Source organism: Pan paniscus, chromosome 23, assembly GCF_029289425.2.
Source record: "Pan paniscus chromosome 23, NHGRI_mPanPan1-v2.0_pri, whole genome shotgun sequence".
Classification (NCBI taxonomy): domain Eukaryota; kingdom Metazoa; phylum Chordata; class Mammalia; order Primates; family Hominidae; genus Pan; species Pan paniscus.
In genome coordinates, this window is record NC_085927.1 from 36,784,589 (window position 1) to 36,806,351 (window position 21,763).

General features: G+C 49.0%; 1 long non-coding RNA gene across 1 annotated transcript in view; it reads left to right on the plus strand.

Annotated features, from left to right (window-relative positions):
• The window catches only part of LOC106634252 (uncharacterized), a 145,006-nt gene that overhangs the window by 53,120 nt on the left and 70,123 nt on the right, over positions 1-21,763 (plus strand). Inside the window, exons 6-9 of the long non-coding RNA XR_010111744.1 lie at positions 2,554-2,617; positions 5,714-18,817; positions 19,379-19,440; positions 20,504-20,815. This is a non-coding gene — a long non-coding RNA (uncharacterized LOC106634252). The remainder of the gene's footprint in view (positions 1-2,553; positions 2,618-5,713; positions 18,818-19,378; positions 19,441-20,503; positions 20,816-21,763) is intronic.

The window sequence follows — 21,763 nt, forward strand, 5'->3', positions numbered from 1 at the left end:
TGTGGACAGGTAACAAACGAATTGCCACCTGGCATGGGCTATGGACTGCCCGACAAGTAGCACCATCTTAGAGTTACCAATGATAATGATACTAATACAATATGACCACACATGATTGTGTGCTTGATATCAGCTCATAATAAGGGCTTACAAGCTTAAATACCTGGAAATCCTCTCAGCAAACTGTGGGGCAACTAATGTATTTATCTGCATTTTGTAGATTAGGTAATTGAGGCCCAGAGAGGTTAAGCAACTTGCCCATGGTCACACAGCATACAAGTGGAGCACCCTGAGCCCACCTGTTTGACCACTACAAGGCAGAGGGAGGGAGAGGAAGGCACCACCAGTGAGAGGCACAAGGACATTGTCCATTGTCTCTTGTACCCTATGTGAGTGACAGCTGTCAAAAAACCAGGCGTGGGGCCCTGGCTGTCTCTGTAACCGCATTGCAGTGGAGGCTGGAGCCCAGCAAACTCTTTACCAGCCCCAGGCTAGGGCTAGGAGGATCACCCTCGCACCTCACTCTTTGGTGCAGCCTGCAGGAAAGGAAGCCCTCTGTGAAGTGTACCACCCCAGCCTGCCGCGTTGCCAGAGGTGAGGGGAAAAGGCCGCCTGCCGACCGCCTTCTCCCTCTTGCTATCTCTTTTTCCTGAAGTCATAGGAGCCAGGCAGGAGGCTGGGGGTCTGGCAGGCTGGGTGATAGCTAGTTATCGACAGGTTGATGGCTGCCCCAGAAGACTGCCCGAGGACATCAAGGCGGAAGCCACTTCTGAGGCCCGCTGCTCCCGGAGAGCCGGCTGCCGGCATCTCTGCCCAGGGCTTGGTGCTTCCCCTCACCATCTCATTAATCCTGATTCACAGAAAAAGGCAGCAGGCAGGGGCCGTCTTAACAGGCTGAGCAGGCGACTGATTTGCCTTCACTGAAGACAATAGTGCCCAGGAGACCCGGCATTGCTGAATTATTCAAATCAGCCGTGGCAGGGAAATCTGAGGACACAGAGTGGCTGACATCCCCCGGCCCTTGCAAGTTGCCCTCCTTCCCTGCCCTGGGGTGGTGGTACCTGGCAGCTTGGGGTGGCCAGCACAGATCCCCTTGCCAGAGATGAGGGCTGCTCCCGACCTTCCCTCCTCCGTGGATGGAAGTTGAAATTGGTGTTGATCATCTCTAAGCACCTTGGAGCTCTAGTAATGGATCCAAAATGACATTTCCCACCTGCTGATCCCTGGAGGGACATTATGACAAGGACTTCTGGATGAACAAGTGATGGGGCACGGGAAGATGAAGGCAGCAGGAGATGGCTGTTCTGCCAAGGTGTGTGTGTGTGTGCGTGTGTGTGTGCATGATTCAAAAAAAGCAGAGGGTATCGGTTGAACCCTGGCTTGGCAAACCTTAGTTTTCTGCTCCTAGAAAAGAAACACAATGAATAGGCAGGTATCCCTGGCAAATGTGGAGATTCAGGAGCAAAACCACCCAGACTCGGTGCTGACGCTGGGTGAAGACAGAGCAAACAGAAGTTTGAGAGGTCACGTGCAACAGACGTGAGCCCAGCATGGTGGTCTCTCATTGGGGAGGGAGCCTTGGAGAGTATGAAGGGTAAACTGAGACCCAGAGAGGGGCAGGGACTTGCCCAAAGTTGTTAATCAGTTTGTGGCCAAAATGGAATGAAAAGCCACGGTGTTCAGCTTGCAGTTGGAGGCTCTCTTTGTTAATAATACCTATCCCTGCCCAAGCACAGACAGCTGAAGGCTTTTTAATATATTTCATTGCTAACTGTATGATAATCTCATGAGGCTGATACAACTAATATTCCCATTCTACTAATGAGGAAATTGAGGTTTGCAGAGATTCAGCCACTGGACAGGGTAGAAAGTGACAATCTGGGATTGGAAAGGTGGTCTGTCTTATGCTGAACCCTTAATTGCTGTGACTCAGTGGGAGGTCAGAGGCACCGGGACTCCAGATCGCTCCAAAACATCCCTCCTGGCCAAGGCTATAGTGTCAGCATGACCTCAGTTTGTGATGGCTTCCTGGGGGTAAGCATTGCCACTTACTTGTGTCCTCCATGGGAAGGAGCACACAGAGTTTTAGCCCTTCGCAGAAAGACTGACTTTAAAGCACCCTCAGCCATCCCAGGCATCTGAAAGGAGACCCCTGAGGAGGGGACCTTGAATGTTGGAAGGAAATTTATGAATGAAGAGGTTCGGAGTCTCTGGGCACAAGATCCACCTCTTTGGGGGAAGCCAGTGGCGTCTTCTGTGTAAAGTTGCCATTGGCAGGACAACTGTCTCTAGGAGAGGCAGAAGCTGGGGGTGGTGGTGGGGTTAAACCAATCTTGCACATTGGTGGGAGGGGGCATGGGGTCAGTGTGTGAATAACAGCCTCTGCTTTTCTGCATCAGCCAAACAACAATAGAGTGGGAATGGCAACCTGTATTGAGGGTTCACCATGTGCTAAGTAAGCCCTTTCTTTATGTGTAGAAGCTCATTTAATCCTCAAGACAATTTTATGGGGTCAGTATCTATGAGGTCAGCATCGTTATGTCCTTTTTGCAGAGGAAGAAAATGAGACGCAGAAAAGAAGACATTTAAGCCATTTACCCAGGACGCTGCTGCTGGGGTGAGTGTAAAGGAGCTGGGATTTGAAACCCAGGCTTCATAAACAACGTGGCCTCTAGGATATTGTGCCTAGGATTCCCTTCTCTGTTCAACTTGAAGTCCCTCTCGGCAGAGTGGTGTCCTTTTTCTCTGCCCATAGTGGCCCATTCCCGGGGTTGTGATCCATGCACAGGCATCCCCAGAAGGAGGCTTAGAAGCTCCTTGAAGCAGCTTAAATGCACCTTTTCCGTTGTGCCTCTACATGCCCTCTTCCTTTTCTGAGAACAACCAACTTCCTCAGGCCTTCGAATCATCTCTCATTTGAAATAATCACTGTCTGAATGAACGAGGTCTCCAGCATTTGTGTGGTGCGGCGCGGGCCTCCCAGGATCCTCCCTGCAGAAAAACGAAACTAAGAGAGATTTATCTCCTGGGTCAGATAAAGGTGACTAAATGCAAACTGGCCGATTCCTTTCGGCAAACAGTTCCCTGGGGAGGGCTCCTACAAGGAGGAGAAGAGCCAATCGATCCCGGAAATGCTTCGAGGTGACTTACAGGGAAGACTTAAAGGAAAAAGCCCTCGTGTCTTTACAGCCTCCGGCGACTCGTTCAGCCTTGTAAAACTGCCCGTACCAGCCCAAAGAGCGAGGAAGGAGGGGGTCGGGGGAGCTTCTTCCTTACCATTGCTGCAAAGGTGGAACTCTGCAAAATTTGACCTCTGAGATCTCTAGCTGAGTCCTTCATTCATCTGTCAAGCATCTATTGAGTGCCTACTGTGTGCCTGCTGTGCACTTCGTATGCTCTATCCTGCTGAGTCCTCCAGATGACACCATTATTACCCCCATTTTCTAGCAGAGAAACTGAGGGTATCTGAAGGGAGGCAAACGTTTCTGGAGTCCTAAAGCAAGCAAGAGGGTAGGTCCTGAGATACGGATTTGCATTCACCAGCCTCCCTGGTTTGGTTTCCTTCCTGCATCACTCCCTCTGTCATCAGATCTGGTTCTCACCCAGCTTCATCTCCAAGTCTGGCTCAGGCTTGTTCTTCTCTATCTCTCTTCCTTTCTCCTTTCTGCTCTTAGACTCATAAGAAACCTTCCTTATAATCTGAGGAAACAGCCTGTGCATCTTGGGGACTGAGTTTCTTTTGGGATCCCCAGGTTCACACCAGCCTTTTCTCCCATAGTCATCCCGCCCTCATTTCATTAAGGTACCAGTAGCACCAGCTGGGAAGGGTAACTTGGCTTGCGGTCTGCAAACTTATTCTGGCCCTGCAAAAGGCCAAATAGTAAATACTTTAAGTTTTGTGGTGCATTGCGCTATTGGGGTGCCAAGACAATATGTAAATGAATGGGCATAGCTGTGTTCCAATAAAACTTTATTTACAAACACAGGTGGTTGGCGAGATTTGGCCCATAGGCTGTCATTTGTTGATCCTTGGGATAGAGGATAAAAGATCTGGTTTTGGAGTTTGCAGACCTGAGGTCTCCCCGCAGTCCACTTTTTTTTTTTTTTTTTTTACTTCCTTGCTGTGTTACCTTGGGCAAGTTGGTGCAGCTCTCTGAGCCCCGTTTCTTTTCTGTGAAATGAGATAATTATAGCACCTGCCGCCTGGGCTTTTGCTAAGTTTAAATGAAACCATGCAGTGGATTGCACATAGTCAGTGAGCAAACTGGTAGCTGTTATTTTATGACGAATGACTTTAAACCTTCTGAGGAAAGCAACCCTCCTTCCCTCATTTGGGGGTAAGGGAAGCTGATGTGCCAGTGTTCTGATATTTTGTGGTTCATTATGCTGTTAAGATTTCCATTCCTTTCAAGTTAATGCACTTGCATTTTAATGACTTAGAAAGGATGCAGAATCTGCCTCCTTTGGGATGGAACCAGCTGGCTGGCCTTTTGTGAGGGTGATAGTTGGTAAAACTCTGGACACCCCCATGATCCCTTTGAGTCTAGCCTCTGGTTCCCTTTCCTGGCTCCAGAAGGACTGACTCAGTGGGTCTAGCATGACCACCAGTGATCCTCTGGTGAGAGCTGATCACAAGTGGCCAATTAATCTATTACTTGCAGATACATTTTCCATTAGCAGTGGCGGAATCAATTAGTCAGCGTAATGAACTTGAGTCTGGGCAAACAGGAAGGAGAGGTTAACCCCTTGGTTTCCAAAGGAGGCTGGGATGGCAGGGGAGCATGGAGAAGATCTGGGGAGAAATCGAGAGGCTGGGTAGGGACAGAGGTTTGGGAACCACAGTCAAGCTTCCAGGTAGTAAGATGAGGTAGGTTGGCCCCAAAGAGCTCTAGCTTAGAGCCAGGAAAAAATGGCTTCTCTAGTCCTGTGGACATGACAGAGTCATTTTGAGCTCAGTTTCCTCCTCTGCAAATGGGGATCATAATTGTACACACCTCATAGGATTGTTGTGAGGAACAAATAAGACAAGTTGTATGAAATACATAGCCCCATGTTGGGAGTGGAAATTCTCAGTGAATGCTAATCTTTCTGCTACCCCTTTTTTTCTGCCTCACCACAAGCCACGAAGAGGTGAAAAAGAGACTTCTTGTCTTAGAGCTAAAAATAGCAGAAACTTCTTATTAAAATTACTCTAGCTCAGATCCACATTCAAATGTGTTACAGAGGTCAGGACTCCAACAGGTGCCTTTACTGCAGGCCTTGTCAGGGACTTAAACTTCTGACATGTATCGTGACGCTCCACAAAGGATTGGAGCAAATTTCCCAGACATATTAGAATGAAACAACATTCTTTTCCCATCTCAGAGCATTGCACAGGACTGTGAGTTTTATTGTTAAAATGGTAGGAAACGATGCATTCCCCAAATGCATCGTTTGGGGACCTCTGGTCCCCAAAGGTGGACCAGATAGAGTCCACCTTCTCCCAAAGCCCTCCCTGTCTATGCAAGCAACTTTCTCACTCTTATCAGTGTTGTTATATCACGTTGGTGCAAAAGAAATTGCAGTTCTTGCCATTACTTTCCATGGCAAAAACCGCAATTACTTTTGCACCAGCATAATAGACTTGAACTAGGGTCTGGTTACCTGGTGCAGTAAGACCAGATATCCACACGGAGGTCTTGCAGTGGTGGAAAGAAAGGTGTTTATTTACCAGGTGCCAAGCAAGGAGGACCAGACGGCTATCGCTTATATCCTGACCTCCCGATGGCTTGCAGGTAAGTGTTTTTAAACGCGGGGGTAAATGTCGGGAGAAGCCATAGGCGAGATTGTAAATCCATACATGGAGGTTACACCTTGGTCTTGGCCAACAAGGGCAGGATACCTTGAAGCAGAGGCTTACAGGTCATAGGTAGATTCAAAGACGATCTGATTTGTAATTGGTTAAGGAAGAGAAGCTTTGTTTAAAATTTGGGGTCAGCAGAGAAGAACATTAACTGGCTTTGGGGTGTGACTCCCTCCAGACTCCTCAGGAAGAAATTTAGAACAAAAAATGGGGGTCAGAGTTCAGCCTTCAGCTCCCCCTTATCTGAGGTCTAGATGACAGCAGAGCTGTTCAGTGGGGGTCATTGGTGGGGGTTCAGGGTTCTGGAAAACAACTCAGGGGCATATGTTAAGATGTTACTTTTAGTTTCTATAGGGGAATCAAACACCTGACTAACTTCCTTGGTTCCTGTCTTAGCCTTGTTACTATTACCCTCTTGCTTATCAAGTTGCTTTTCTTTTCTTTTTTTAAGACAGGATCTCACTCTGTCATCCAGGCTGGAGTGCAGTGGTACTATCTCAGCTCACTGCAACTTCCGCTTCCTGGGTTCAAGCAATTCTCCCACCTCAGCCTCCCGAGTAGCTGGGATTACAGGTGCCCGCCACCACGCCCAGCTAGCTTTTGTATTTTTTGTAGAGATAGGGTTTCACCATGTTGGCCAGGCTGCTCTTGAACTCCTGGCCTCAACTGATCCACCCGCCTCGGCCTCCCAAAGTGCTGGGATTACAGGCATGAGCCACCACATCCAGCCTCAAATTACTTATTTACCTCTTAGGGCTAGCTAGGTGCCTGGAATTTCCCTTGAAGGAACTCAGAATTTTCCTCTATTTCCATACTTGGTGGCGGGGGCATGCAGACCGCCAAAAGGGGGTCCTGCTCCGTCTCAGTGTGTTCCTGTCACAGACTGAAGGCCACACTGAGAAACTGAGTGTAGTGAGCCAGACGTGGTAAGAAACAAAATCACAGAAGACATGGGGGCACAGGGCCTTGGAGACTCTCACAGGTACTCTGGACGTCATACAAACAGGCCATCAGAGGTTTCTGTGCAGGGGAAGGAGATACTAGGTCTTAAACAGGCCCCTCTGCTCATCCACGTTATAGTGTACATCAGAACTCCACTCTTTTAAAAAAATTTTTTAAAGTTTTTATTTATTTATTTATTTTTTTTGAGACGGAGTCTCGCTCTGTCGCCCAGGCTGGAGTGCAGTGGCGCGATCTCGGCTCACTGCAAGCTCCGCCTCCTGGGTTCAAGCGATTCTCCTGCCTCAGCCTCCCTACTAACTGGGATTACAGGCATTCACCACCACACCTGGCTAATTTTGTATTTTTAGTAGAGATGGGGTTTTGCTATGTTGGTCAGGGTGGTCTTGAACTCCTGACCTCAGGTCATCTGCCTGCCTCAGCCTCCCAAAGTCCTGGGATTACAGGCATAAGCCACCGCACCTGGCCTTTAATTTTTTTTTAAGTTCCGGGTACATGTGCAGGGTGTGCAGACTCGTTGCGTAGGTAAACGTGTGCCATGGTGGTTTGCTGCACCTATCAACTCATCACCTAGGTATTAAGCCCAGCATGCGTTAGTTCTTTTCCCTAATGCTCTCCCCCACCCCACCCTTCCCCAACAGGCTGCGGGAAATGTTGTTCTCCTCCCTGTGCCCATGTGTTCTCATTGTTCAGCTCCCACGTATAAGTGAGAACATGTAGTGTTTCGTTTTCTGTTCCTGCATTATTTTGCTGAGGATAATAGCTTCCTCTTTATCTAGTCTACCATCGATGGGCATTTGGGTTGATTTCATGTCTTTGCTATGTAAGTAGTGCTGCAATGAACATAACGCATGCATGTATCTTTATAATAGAATGATTTATATTCCTTTTTGTATATACTCAGTAATGGGATTGCTGGATCAAATGGTATTTCCGGTTCTAAATCTTTGAGGAATTGCCACACTGTCTTCCACAATGGTTGAACTAATTTACCTTCCCACCAACAGTGTAAAAGCGTTCCTATTTCTCCACAACCTCACCAGCATCTGTTGTTTCTTGACTTTTGAATACATGCAGCCAAACATATGAAAAATAGCTCAACATCACTGATCATTAGAGAAATGCAAATCAAAACCACAACGAGATACCATCTCATGCCAGTCAGAATGGTGAGAACTCCTCTCCTTTTTAAGACTGAGTAATGTCCCCTTGCGTGGGTATACCACAGTCTGTTCATCCCTTCACTCACTGACGGACATGTGGGTTGTTTCCAGCTTTCGGCCGTTGTGAATAGTGCTGCTGTGAACATGGGTGTACACGTGTTTGTTTGAGTCCCTGTTTTCAATTCTTTGGGGTATATACCTAGAAGTGGGATTGCTGGGTCATGTGAATTTCACTTCCATTAATAATAATAATAAAAGCTTCCTCTGGCTATAGGGGCCACAGAGAGGAGGCCCAACCAGCACACCCCTGAGCAAGCTGGCATTAAAATCCCATTTCCCAGTTGCCTAACTGGAAGTCACCCTGAAAGGAGCAAACACACTCCCTGGGGCAGGAACTTTCTAGTCTTGGCTGAAATGTGCTCCATCCCAAGTGCCCATCCACCCTCATCCTCCAGACACTGGCAGGCAGCCGCCCCGAGAGGATTGGATGTTCCCCGTGCTGCGGTGGCAGTAGGAACAGGCCGTTCATCAGTGTCTCGGGGTCTGGAAAGCCAGTCTGCACCTCCGTGTCACCGCCACCCCCTGCCAGGGAGTGTGTGTGGTGTATGTATTAGCAGGTAAACTGCCCCCCATAATGGAGATGGATGGGAGCCCAATTTTGTAACAGAGAACCTTTCATTAAGAAAACCACTGCCTTTGGATGATCTAGAGGCACTCACAGGCTGGCCCCAGCCTGGGACTTAATTATCTTACCGCTAATGAGCTGCAGTTACCAGCTTGTTGGTGCATCTCAGCAACAACAACCGCCTGGCCTTGGGCTCCTTTTCCCCACTGTGGGCCTCGGGTGACATGGGTAGAGATTGTAGAGGATGCGCCAGCTGGGAAGGTCACCATGAGAATCACTTCCTAAGAATGGCCTCTGTCTTCCTGAAGTTCAACAGAGGTGTCTGCAGCAGGAGAGAGGAAAATAGACAGGTGGAAGTACTTTCTGATGAGGTGACCTGGAAAATGCTTACATGGGGGCCCTGAGCCTTAACTATGTCTGTGTCCATCTCTAGGCCCTAGTATCCTCCTAGGGTGGAACCACGATGAGAGAGGCCTGAGTTAGGTGAGAAAGGCAGGGATAGAAATATATTATATGCAAGAGTGTCTGTTATACAGAAGGACTTGTTCTCCTCCCAGCTGTTTGCCTGATCGATTCCTGCTGGTCTCAGGGGACGTGCTGCTTCCCCAGGGAGCTCTGCCGAGACTTTACTCTCCACAGTAGAAAACCTCCCTCATCTCTCCCTAGCACGTCTCCCTGTTTATATCCTTTCCAGCTCATCCTGTCTATAATTACCTTGTTTATTAATGCATTTAATTGTTTACTGTCTGGCTCCCGAGTTTCTGTCCTCTTCATACCGGCGGGGTCCTCATCTCTTGCAAACTCTCTACCCTTAGTGCCTAGAAACATGCTTGGTACATTGTTGATGCTCAATACATATTTGTGGAATGAAAGAATGAATGAATGAACGAATGAATGAACTGTTGATTATTTCTGAGATATAGATGTATTAATAGCTCAGAGTAGCATAGTGCCCTTTTTAAAGTTTTTTTTTTAATTGTGGTAAATTATACATAACATAACCTTTACCATTTGAATGTGTAGAGATTAAAGAGGATGTGGAGGCTGGGAGGATCATCATGAGGGCCACTTTTAAGAATGGCCTCTCTCTCCCTGAAGATCAAAAGAGGTGACTGCAGCAGGAGAGAGGAAAGTTAGACAGGGGTAAGTACTTTCTGATGGGAGGACAAAGCCATCACCAGTGTCCATCCATAGACTTTTTTCATCTTCCCCAATGGGTATTCTATACCTGTTAAACTCTCACTCCCCATTTCCCCTGCCCAAGCTCCTAGTAACTTCTATTCTACTTTCTGTCTCTATAAATATGACTCCTCTAGGGACCTCCTATAAGTGGAATCATGCAATGCAAATGGCAAGTAACTTACTGAGCCTTCTAGTCTGGCAAAGCACCCAGCATTTTGCCCTGCGTGGAGTCAATCCGTCATTTTGTGCCTGATGTCTCTTACTTGGCATGATGTCATCCAGGTTCACTTGGTTTAGCATAGGTCGGTACTTTACTCCTTTTTATGGCAGAGTAATATTCCACTGTATGGATAAACCACATTGGGTTTATCCATTCATCCACTGCACAGTGCACTTTTGAGAGAAGACGGGTAGATGGTGCAAGGTGGGGAATTATATATTTCTGTTTTGGAAACTTCAGAGTAAGAGAGAGCTTTCCCATCCAGTCACGTCTCGTGCCTAGTGCCATGTCCTTTGTGTGCTGGTGACACTAACTTGCTTTACACCTCCATGCCTTTGCCTATGCTGTTTCCTGTGCTTGAAGCACCCTTCCCACTGCCCATTGTTGGCCTGACAAGTCTCATGTCGGCTTCAGGGTGAAAACCTCAATGAAAGTGGAAATTACATCTGTTTTATTCACCTCTGTATTTCCAGATCATTACATGCCATACATACAGATAAGCATGCATGAGTGAATAAGTCATTCCAAGCTACACTCCTCCAGAGGGTCCTCCTTGACTGTACCTCATGCTATGGAGCTAATGCTGGCTGTTTTCGAGTCAGCCACCACACTCATTGATTGATGCTGTGTTTGTCTCTCCTATTAGACTATGTGCTCCTTGAGGACAGTGCTTGTGTCTTACTCATTTTTGTGCCCCTCCCTTGTCCTATAATATCCCCAGTGTAGGTATCTATTGAATAATGCTGAAGGTTGTGCACAGATGTCAGCTGTTATTATCTTCCTTCCCCCTGCCACCCCACCCCAGCTACCTGGCTTCAGGTGGTCTTGTCTTCATCTCAGCAGGGACTGGGAGCTTATGCTGTCAGTGACTTGCTGCACAGTGCTATGATGTGGAAACCTCCTGCTATAACTATCTTATAACTTCTTACATCTTTGTGGCACTCAGATGTTCCTTAGCTTCCTCAAGTCTCCAACAGCCTACTGATCGTTGACAGAAAAGACTGGCCAGGCGCAGTGGCTCACGCCTATAATCCTAGCACTTTGGGAGGCTGAGGCGGGTGGATCATGAGGTCAGGAGATCGAGACCATCCTGGCTAACACGGTGAAACCCCGTCTCTACTAAAAATACAAAAAATTAGCCGGGCATGGTGGCGGGTGTCTGTAGTACCAGCTACTCGGGAGGCTGAGGCAGGAGAATGGTGTGAACCCGGGAGGCGGAGCTTGCTGTGAGCCGAGATTGTGCCACTGCACTCCAGCCTGGCAACAGAGTGAGACTCTGTCTCAAAAAATAAAAAATAAAAATTAAAAAGAGAAAAGACTATGGGGTTCACTTTACAGGGTAGGAAACTGAGACTCAGAGATGGGAATGGCTTTGAAGTTTGTTAGTAACAGAGGGTATACCAGCACCCAGATTGCCTACTCCTAGGTCCTGATTTTCCCCTCTCTTCCATTCTGGGAGAACTGCATTTATAAAAAGTTTAACATTAGTAGTGATAAGAACAACAAAATCAATATGACTGGCAGCTAACTCGTTTTGAGCATCGGTTCTGGTCTGGCACAGTGCTCACCATTTTACATAGCATGGAGTCGGTATGGGTCAGTTTCCCAAATGTGTTTTTTTAAAGAACTGGAAACCCAGAGGCATTTGAAATATGTGTCTTTTGAATCAAAGAAACATAGAGGATTTGAAGATGGAGGAGACCACATTTTATTTTATGGCCCTGGATAAAGTCACTACGCCTATCCCTCTGAGACTCAGTTATCCCCATCTGTAAAATGGGTGGTTGGATGAAATGAACACTCGAGGTCTTCTCAGAGCTGACATTCTACCGATTCATCAGTGAGTTTCCTCTGACTCTCCTTGAATGTGACTTTGTCCTCTCGGAGGGCGGTCCTGGCATCAGCAAGGGTGACGATGGTTTCCTTCCTGGAATCTTTGGATTGCCATGAGAGCGAGGAGCCACTCAGCAACATGAGGAAGCCACATGTGCCACATTCTTCAATGGCAGCAATTTTCCGTGTAATTAAGTTTATTCATCATGTATATTAAGGGGAAAATGGAGACGCATGATCATCACAGCCCATTTGCCATCGACATCCATCTCTCAAGCGTCACTTCTGTTTTCTCCAAGGCCAACAGCCATGATGGATGTGGGGCCCAGGAGAGCCATCTGGCATGAGGACTGGTGGGAACCCAGCCCCCTACAGGACCCAGGTCTCACCCCCTGGACAGATGCTTCTCCCAAAACCGTCCCTGTCCTCAAGGAGCTGATAACCCAGGAATCGTGGTTAATGGTGACATTGGCTAACACTGGATGTTGCTTTCCTTTAAACCTGCAGTTAGCTTTCTTCCAGCAGAATGCTGAGATATTACTCCTGTGTTCACATGTGGAAATGCAGCATGGCTGCACCATTTCACCATTTCTACCACTCTAATCATTGTAGCTTCCTCTTGCTCTCTTTTTAAGCTAAGCCTTAGCCTGGCTTCTTGTACCTATAGGGAGTTCAATTCATTTACCAATTCACTCAACAAATATTTGAGTGCTTCTCTGGTGGAAGACTACCATTCCAGGCTTTTGGGATTTATCAGTGAACGGAAGAAAGACTCTCGGCCTCCTCAAGCTTACTTGGTGAATATTTTGGAATCAAAAAATGAATAAAGGAGCAAGAACATACGAATCACTTCAGTTATTCAACAAACATTGAGCGCTTCCTGTGGACAGCACCTTGCTGATCACACGTGGCTAAAATGGGGCCCAAGCAGCTTCTTCTGTTTCCTCATGGAGCTTACATGCTAGAGGAGAAGGAAGACGTAAATCAAAGAATCACACCAATGAGTTTCTAATTACAAAATGAGATAAAGCACTATGAGGGAAAGGGTGTTTTTCAGAGTATATGAGAAGTGCGTGTTCTATACTGGGGGTGGGGATTCAGGAAAACTTCTGGAGGGAGAGATACTTAAACTGAAACCTGAGGCAAGGGTTTTCATCAAGTGAGAGAAGAAAGTGCAGGGGCATGGGGGAGAGGAATAGCATGAGGGCTCTATCCGTTAGGATGCCTTAGGCTGTCAGTGTCTGAAGACCTAACTCAAAATGGTTTAAACCATAAAGACAATTTGTTACCATGTCATAAGAAGTCAGAAGTAGGTGCCAGGCGCGGTTGCTCACGCCTGTAATCCCAGCACTTTGGGAGGCTGAGGCGGGCGGATCATGAGGTCAGGAGATCAAGACCATCCTGGCTAACACGGTGAAACCCAGTCTCTACAAAAAAATACAAAAACAAAATTAGCCAGGTGTGGTGGCGGATGCCTGTATTCCCAGCTACTCAGGAGGCTGAGGCAGGAGAATGGCGTGAACTGGGGAGGCAGAGCTTGCAGTGATCCAAGATCACACCACTGCACTCCAGCCTGGGTGACAGAGAGAGACTCTGTCTCAAAAAAAAAAAAAAAAAAAAAAAAAAAAAAAGAAGTAGGGCAGCTAGCTCCAGGGTTGGTTAATTCAGTGGCTCAATGACATCATCCAAGGTCAAGTTCTTTTCTGCCTTCTTTAGAGTGTGGGACAAAATACTCAACATTATTTCTTCAGGGTCACTGAATGGCTGCTGGAGTCGGCTCCCACAACAGCATCTAAACCTAGAAGAGAGACTTCTGCTTCTCAGCCTCCTTTTAAAGAGAGAAGAAGCCTTTCTCAGAATTCTCCCAGGACATTTTTCATTGTCCAGGACTGTGTTGGTTCATACGAGCCAATGGGGTTGGGAGGAAGCCTGTTGGGTGGATGAGAGCATCCTGGAATCCAAGATGACCTAGTCTGGAGCTAAGGAGACGTGGCTTGGAATCTGATATGGTTTGGATCTGTGTCCCCACCAAATCTCATGTCGAATTGTAATCACCAGTGTTGGAGGTGGGGCCTGATGGGAGGTGATTGGATCCTGGAGGTGAATTTCTTATGAATGGTTTGGAACCATCTCCTTGGTGCTGTTCTCGTGATAGTGAGTTCTCATGAGATTTGGTTGTTTAAAAGTGTGTAGCACCTTCCTGCACCTTGCTCCTGTTCCTGCCGTGTTCACACCTCACTCCCCCTTTGCCTTCTGCCATGATTGGAAGCTTCCTGAGGCCTCCCCAGAAGCAGAAGCTGCTATGTTTCCTGTACAGCCTGCAGAACCATGAGCCAATTAACCTCTATTCTTTATAAACTACCCAGTTTCAGATATTTCTTTGTAGCAATGTGAAAACAGATTAACACAGAATCTCAGTTTTGTAGTCAATTGGCTGTGTGACCTTAGATAAGTCTCTTTCCCTCACTGGGTCCTAAGCCCCCAATCTGAAAAACTAGAGGGTTGGATTAAATGGTCTGAAGGATTGTTTTTCCATGTGTAAGCTTCTAGGATTCTAAATGAGCCATTGCTAGGGTGGGAGTTGGACATGTTGTTCACCACATTTTTGTCTTTCTGCCTTCTGGGCACGTGAAGCTTGCATTTCCTGGCTCTCTTGCAGGTGGGTGGGGTTATGGTATAGTTCTGGCCAATGAGTTGAGCACATGTTCCTGTCCAGGCTGGAGCATTTGATTCCAGGTTTGAGACTACAGATTTCTCTTTCCCTCTGGCTATGGCTAATATTTGAGATGGTGACTGTGCCCTGTCAACCTGAGGCCCTGAGTGACAGTAACGAGAGCCTCCCTTTTCCATGCCAACCCAATAGGCATGCAACACAAGCATGAGATAAACGTAGGACGATTTGGGGGTTACTTGTTACAGCAGCAGGATGGATCCTATCCTGACTGATACGGTTATGCTACTAACCATGTAGCTGACACAAAAGGGGAATTGACTCTGTGCTCGGCTGGGTAAAGCCCTTCACTTGCTTCTATTTACCCCTCACAGCAGCCTTGTAGAATGGGTGCAGTTAGCACCCCTATTTCAAAAATGAAGCAACAGAGGGGGAAGGCCAGCAGCTTAAGGTCACACAGCAGGGGAAGAGCAGAGCCAAGGATTCAAACTCCGGTGAGTCTGACTCTGAATCATGATGAAGCCATATCCTGCCTTGATAACTTGGCAGAGCTTTTGTTCCAGGCTAAAGAATGAACGAAGAGCTTGAAGAGCCGTGCCTGTGAATATGTGTATGCATGCGTGTGTGTGTGTGTGTGTGTGTGTGTGTATGTTTAGCTGACTACCACACTTCACCTCAGAGTGAGAGAGGCCTTGGTGGGGGAGAAGGAGGGGCATTCCCAGTCAGAAGAGATTCCCATCCTGCCCCATCTTTCTCCCTACAGACACCTCCTCCCCTCCCTGCAGCTTCCTCTGCCCCAAGCTCCCTGCAGGCCCTGAGCCATCTCTGCCTTCTATGAGACCTAATTAAGCCCTGGTGAGGAGGTCGGAAGCGTCAGTTCCTGGCAGGCAGCTCCCTGGAGTGGGGAGAGTGGTGGGTGGGGCATCCATGGATCCTGAGTAGGGTAGCAGAGATGTCTACCATAATCATAGTGACCGTAACATCACCCTGCTAGCCTTAGGAAGAGCTGTAACAGTGGCTGCCATTGTTATGTTTATCCCCCCACTAGCCTGGCTCAGGGTTGCAATAAGCATTTATGAAGCATTCCCAGTTGACCATTAGGATCTTACTGGAGACAGAATCCTTTCCTCTCTGCTCCATCCTCATCCACTCATCTCATTGGGAGTGTTTGAGGGGGGTGCCCCAGCTGGAAGAGCCCCAGACTTGGCCTTCAGTTCAACTCATTGCCCTGCTTTACAGAAGAGGAGACTGAGGCCCCCGCAGGCCAAGTTCAAGGCTGGCCAGTGGTGGAGCTGGAACCAGAGGGTGTGGTGCAGGGAGGCGAACCCGGGTCCCCCTCCGGGCCCTTTGGGACTGTGGGTCAGTGGAGATGGGGAGGCTGAGGCTGGAGAGGGCCAGCTCTCCCCAGGGGTCACTCAGGGGCTATGGCTGGCCCTGGGCTACCAGAGGGTACGGGGTCGTGGAGGGCCATGGTCCTGCTGATGAGGCAGCCTTGGTGAGGGGCCATGGAGCTGAGCCCCGAGGCTCTGACTCCCCAACCTGCTTCTGGCAGCCGCCGCCTCAGGGAAAGCAGCCTTATTAGTGCAGCCGCCTGCATGGCCGTGGGTGCAGCCAGGGGCGGAAAAGGCCTTATTTACCCCAGTGCTGGACCCTGTGAGCAGTGGCCACACACACTGCAAGGGGAGCTCACAGAGCCACATGTATGTCTCGGGCCCTGGGTCGACATAGTGTGCTTAGACAGGCTTGCATGCTCAGGTAAGCCGGTTGGCCAGGCTTGTATGCTCAGGTAAGCCGGTGTATACAGAGACACACACAGGTGTGTGGTGACACACAACTGCATGGATGTTCCCACATCCACACAGCACGGGGCACACACATATGCATCTGGGTGTGCAAACACAAGTTCAGACATTATGCATGCACGTGTGTTCCCCTCCTCCACTCACATCCACACTCATCTCTCTGCACACACAGTCACACAACAGGTGCCCACGTACTCAGGAACATAGAAATCCACAGAAGCACAAATATAGACTTCACATGCATGTATAAGCTCCTGCCTGTTCACCCAGACACAGGCTGGTAAACATGTGTACACTGAGAAGACACACACATGGGCAGGTCTCCAAATACTACCCCTGCAGCCAGGAGCACCCACACCCTGAACACACGCACATATTCCCTTGTCCTTTCCATGGACAAGCACTCCCGAAAAGTAATCATTGACGTCGGCACACCTGTGCACACGGTGTGTGGACTCATCTGTCTCTCTGTCTGTGCTAAGTTCTACTTATCTTCCTGAGGAACAGCATTTGATACATTTTTATGGCACTGTCACTGAACCCAAACCTCATTTTATTCCCCCAGCCTTCCCTGGGCCAGACTTTATGTATCTCCATCTTACAGATGATGAGAAAACTGAGCTTCAGATGGAGCAGGGGACTCCCCGAGACACCCCGATAGACACAGATGGCATGGGCAGTCACAGTCAGATGTCCTGACTGCATCCCAGCAGGGGTAGGGTTGTGGGAAATGGCACACAGGCCTAGGTTTGAATCCCATCTGCTGCTTACAGCTGGGCTGGGTGACCTTGGGCAGGTCTGTTTACCTCTCAGAGCCTTGGTCCTCCCGCATCGAGACACGCAAACACCCGCCGCCACTTGGTGGCGTTGTGCGGAAGGTGAAGGGAGAACAATGCAGAGGACAGGCTCAGAGCAGGGCATCCTGGAAGGAGTCAGCAGATTCACCCATCTTTATTCTTATTTCCATATTATTATTATTATGCACATAGACCATGTGATGACATAGACCATCAACAGGTCAAGGACAGAGGCCTGTGACAGATCCTTCTCCGACAGCCCTCCAAGGGAACCAAGTCTGCTGACACCTTGTTCAGGGACTTCTGGCCTCCAGAACTTCAAGACAACAAATTCCTATCGCTTAACCACCCGGTATATTTTGTATGGCAGCCCTAGCACACTAATAGAGATTTTGGTCTATGACATTTTTCTCTATAGCAAATCCAGTAGGTTACCAGCAAGGTCCAACTACTTATCACCCCTCACCCCGGGGCCTGGTGGGTCTCAGGTGAGGGGAGCCTGGCCTTTCTGGGAAGAACAGGACCTGCACCTGCCCGCGAGGAGTACTGGGGAGCCGGGATTCCCCAAGCACCGAGCACTGGCGTTGCCGCTGCGGAGACAGCCAGGCCCATTCTAACAGTGACTTAGGGCTGATGTAACAACCCTCGTATTCTTTTAGTGTGGCCTGAAAGGTGCTATTAAACGGAATATTGTGATAAGGAAGTGGGAGTCGGGAAAGGTTAGAAACTATTTATTCAGGTTTTCATAGGGCACTAAAATATCCTCACCCGCTGCTGCTCACGGCCCCTCCCTCCTCCCCGGCCTGGGCTCCCAGCACACAGGAAGCTCTGGGCTGTCACGCTGCCTCTCTGGCTGGCCGACCTCCTGTGGCAGCCTGGACCTGCGAAGAGCCTGGGTTCTGGGCTGGAGGGGATCTGGGACCGAATCTTACCCTGGCTTGCCGACCTGCACATTAACCGAGCTTCGGAGCTTGGGGAATGGTGGGGAACCAAGGACAGAGTGGGACGGTGCAGGGTGCATAGCAAGGGGCAAGGAGGACCAGTGCCCCTCCTCTCTCCCCAGAGCCCCCCCAGGCAGGAGTGGGAGGTTCACAGTGTTGTCTTCCCACCGCACGCCCCTCACAGCCCCCCAGCTCCTCCCTCTCCCAAAGTCAGAATCCCAGGCTCACGGCTCTGCTGGCATACCTCTGATGGGAACCTGATTACCTCCTGCAGATTTTCTCTCCTTTCTCCTCGGTCCCTCAGGGATCCTTCTGGAGGTAGAAGTCAACCCGTCTAACCAGCCTCCTCAAGAGGACCCCCAAAATCTGGCATTTAAAATCCAGGGGAATTCTCCCTCTTTCCTCTGCTGGAGATGCTTGCAGGAGAATGATGTCAAGGGAGGTAGATGGACTGTCAGCCCCACGAGGCAGGGTCTGTCGGTTTTACGCATTGCTGCTTCCCCAGCTCTTAGCAGAAGGCCTGGTGCATGGTGGGGCCACCAGAAGTGTTTGTGGCAGGCAGGAGCAGTGGAGAAAAACTAGGATCTGGCATGACACAGCTCTTGGTTCAAGACTGGTTCCTGTAACCTTCCTGAACCAGAGTGGTTTCATCTGCACAGTGAGGACTCGATGAGGCCGTGTATATAGAACTCTCTGCATACGGTGGGCGCAGATAAAGGCTGGTGTTCTTCCTCCCCTATGTCAACCTCTCTCTCTTCTCCTTGGCAGCCCCGGAAAGCAGGTGGGTATCTGTGGACGGATACACTTCCCTGGTCATGGTTGGAAGTTCTGGGTGATTGGGGAGGATTGTCTGAAGGTGTGATTCTAGGTGATTCTGGAGGCAGTCACACACACTCTGGGACATGCAGCCGGATCTGCCATGGGTGAGATAAGGAACCTGCCAGTTGGTTCTAACAGCAGCACAGAGGGGCAGAGGAGAACATTTCAGGACAGGGCAAGCACCTGTGCAAGGGCCCTGGGGCTAGTGGAAGCAGATGAGTAGAGAGACTGGGGGTTGGGGTGGGAGGGTGTGGAGTGATATAGTTTGGATGTGTGTCCCCTCCAAATCTCATGAAATGTGCTCCCTAATGTCGGAGGTGGGGCCTGGTGGGAGGTGTTGGATCATGGGGTGGGTCCCTCATAGATGGCTTAGCGCCATCCCCTTGGTGATGAGTGAGCTCTCGCTCTGTAGTTCATGTGACAGCTGGTTGTTTAAAAGGAACAAGGCAGCTCCATCTCTCTCTTGCACCCTCTCTCACCATGTAACATGCTGCCCCTCTTCACTTTCCTTTGTGATTGGAAGCTTCCTGAGGCCTCACCAGAAGCTGATACTGATGCCATGCTTCCTGCACCGTCTGCAGAACTGTGAGCCAAATAAATCTCTTTTCTTTATAAGTCATCCGGTCTTGGGTATTTGTTTATAGCAACACAAAAAATACTAACATGGGGGTGAGGTTGGAGCGGGGGGAAAGAAGGAGGAGTGGAGGAGACAAGGCTGGGGAACCTCAGGGGCCAGCCAGGAATGGCCAGGGGGCCGCGGCTCTTTGTTTGGATTTCCTTCTAAAGGCAATGAGAAGTGTATTCTAATAAAACTGGGAAACTTTATAGGGATTTGAAGGAGAGGCCTGTAACAAGGAGGTTTGTGTTGAAGAACATTTCTTTGGCTGTAGTTAAGAGCTGAAGCACTGATCAGGGGCAAGAGTGAAGGCAGGGGGCCTAATTAAGAATTAAGAGCTGATGGGGAGGGAGAGAAGGTGGTGGCCAGGCCTGGGGGTAGAATCAAGGTACTGAACTCAATTCTGGGGCCCTGGAGCCCTGCTCAAGCCTAAGATGGGAAGGAGGAGGGGCTGCTGCTGCTCTGTGGCTGGGCTGAGTCCCTGTGGGCTGATCTGGAGGGGTTAGAAACAGCCTGGGGAATGTGGAGGTGCTGGCTCAGGCAGGCCCCGCCCCCAGATCAGGGAGGTCACTGGGGCCAGTTAATGACAGGGCGCAGGACCCAGGGGCAGGCTGTTCTCTGGGGAACAGTGAGAGGGGGAAAAGGGCATATGTGAATATGTGTGCCCACACGTGTTAGCACAGTCTGTGACGATCTGTATGAGGGTGCACGTGGGTGGGCATGTGTGGGTGTGCCCGGTTGCAGATATATAAACATTTACATAGGCAATGCCTGACATCACTGCAGAAAGAATGTGACATCCTAGGGACAGCAAACTACAGTCCCTTTTTCTTGAGAATTAACCCCACGGACAATGTGCAAAAGTCCTAAAATGCCCAGGAGTAAGAGAATACACACAGCAAGGCCCAAAGAAATCTGGTTTCACTGATGGGCATAATAATAATTTGTTGTTGTTTTTAAGAGTTCTGCAGGTAGTATCTCATTTCATCCTTGCAACGGCTCTACAATTTAGTTACTTATTTTTATTTTCAGGCACTAGAGCTGACCATGTCCCAGGACTATGTGGTTTGCAAGTACTAATCCATTTCATCCTCAAGAAAATGTCTAAGGTTTCATGCCCATTCTACAGTTGAGGAAACTGAGGCACGAAGAGCTTAAGAAATGGGTCATACCTTACACAGCTAGTTCACAGGCAGGTCTGGGATTCAACCCCTCAGGGCTGTTTGGCTCCAGACTACACTCTTCAACACCACGTCAGACCATTTGAATCCCCAGTTTACAGATGAAGAAATTGAGGCTCAGAGAGGTGAAGTGACTTGGCTAAAGTCACACAGCTACAAAGAGGTGAGTCTGCCTGATTCCTGAACCCAAGCTCTTGACTCCAATCTCAGTGAGGTGACCACTGGAAGCTTTGCATTCTCCTCTTTCGACCCTCTCAGGAGGTGGGGCCTATGAGTAGTGGTCTTGGGCTTCACCTGTCATTGAGAGACATCTGTCCTCTGCTGAAGGATTAAGTCTTCAGAGTAGATGAGAAGGACAACCCCACAGGACCCTTAGGGGACAGTAGGGAGATGGGCTGCCACCCTCTTGGGGTGGTATTTTCTCTTTCTAATGATTTTTGACAGCTCTGACTGGTTTGGGTGAAGACAGGTTAAGTGCCTTCATACCTGTGCATTTTTTCCAGCTACACAGGGAGAGGCAGGCTGTGTTGAGTGTGTGAATGGTGCCATCAGACACAGCATTCCTGCTGGGGTGCTCCCACCCATCCACACTGCTCCCCGCCACTGCTCTGGCTTACAACAGAACTTTGAATTTAGTCTCTGTGCAATTTCCCCCCGGCTTCTCTGGCTGATCAAGTTGAAATGAAATTAGGGAACATCTACCTTGATAAAGGAAGGTAGGGAAGAGGATAGAGGAGGTGAGTGAAGGCAGAAGGAACAACAAGTAACATTTACAGTCGCTGTTTATTATTGGTATTTACTGGGAACCAGGCACATATATTATCTCGTTAATCCTTATATCCACCCTGAAAAGAAGGGGTTACTGTTAGCTCCATTTTACAGATGAAGAGACTGAGGGTCAGAGAGGCAGTCACCTGTTGACGGTCATCCAGTTAGGGCATTCCCAGGCTGCGATTTCAGAGCATCCTTCTGTGCATCCAAACTCCTATTTACTGGGGACGTACCAGGTGTCCAGAACTTGGGAGGTTTGAGAATCTGTGAGTCATGAAACAGGCAGACCAGACCTGGCCAAATTGGCTGAGGGGAGGAAGGGTGGGAAGACATATCCAGA